Source organism: Ailuropoda melanoleuca, unplaced genomic scaffold (assembly GCF_002007445.2).
Source record: "Ailuropoda melanoleuca isolate Jingjing unplaced genomic scaffold, ASM200744v2 unplaced-scaffold52689, whole genome shotgun sequence".
In the NCBI taxonomy this organism is placed as follows: domain Eukaryota; kingdom Metazoa; phylum Chordata; class Mammalia; order Carnivora; family Ursidae; genus Ailuropoda; species Ailuropoda melanoleuca.
In genome coordinates, this window is record NW_023225713.1 from 1 (window position 1) to 758 (window position 758).

The 758-nt window shown below is 32.6% G+C and overlaps 1 non-coding gene across 1 annotated transcript; it reads right to left on the bottom strand.

Annotated features, from left to right (window-relative positions):
* Positions 1–549: 549 nt before the first annotated feature.
* On the bottom strand, positions 550–656 carry LOC117799565. Its single transcript, XR_004622986.1, has one exon. It is a non-coding gene; the product is annotated as a U6 spliceosomal RNA (small nuclear RNA).
* Between the last annotated feature and the right edge of the window lie 102 nt (positions 657–758).

The following is a 758-nucleotide window of genomic DNA, read 5'->3' on the forward strand; positions in this document are numbered from 1 at the left end:
TACTAAACAACCAATGGGTCAATGAAGCAATGAAAGAAGAAAGCAAAAAATACATGCAGACAAATGAAAATTAAAAAAAAAAACCCCAAAAACAAAAAACAATCCAAAATCTCTGGGAGCCAGTGAAAGCAGTTCTAAAAGGGAAGTATATAGCAACACAGGGCTACCTCAAGAAACAAGAAAAAACTCAAATAAAAACCCTAACCTTACACCAAAAAGGACTAAAAAAAAGAACAAACAAAACCCAGGATGAGTAGAAGAAAGGAAAAAATGAAGATCGGGGCAGAAAGAAATGGTGTAGAGATTTTAAAAAATAGAAAAAAATCAATAAAAACCAGAGCTGGTTCTTTAAAATGATGAACAAAATTGACAAAACCTTAACTAGATTCATCAGGAAGAAAAAGGAGAAAGGATCCAAATAAATAAAATCAGAAATGAAAGAGGAGAAGTAACAAAAGATATCCCAGAAATATAAAGGATTATAGGGAATATCATAAAAAAATTACATGCCAACACACTGGACAACCTAGAAGAAACGGGTAAATTCCTAGAAACATATAATCTTTTGTGGAATTGCATGTCATCCCTGTGTAGGGGCCATGCTAATCTTCTCTGTTTCATTCCAATTTTAGTATATGTGCTGCCAAAGTGAGCATGAAACACACAATCTTTCTTTCTTTTTTTTTCTTTTTTTCTTTTAAAGATTTTATTTATTTATTTGACAGAGACAGAGACAGCCAGCGAGAGAGGGAACACAA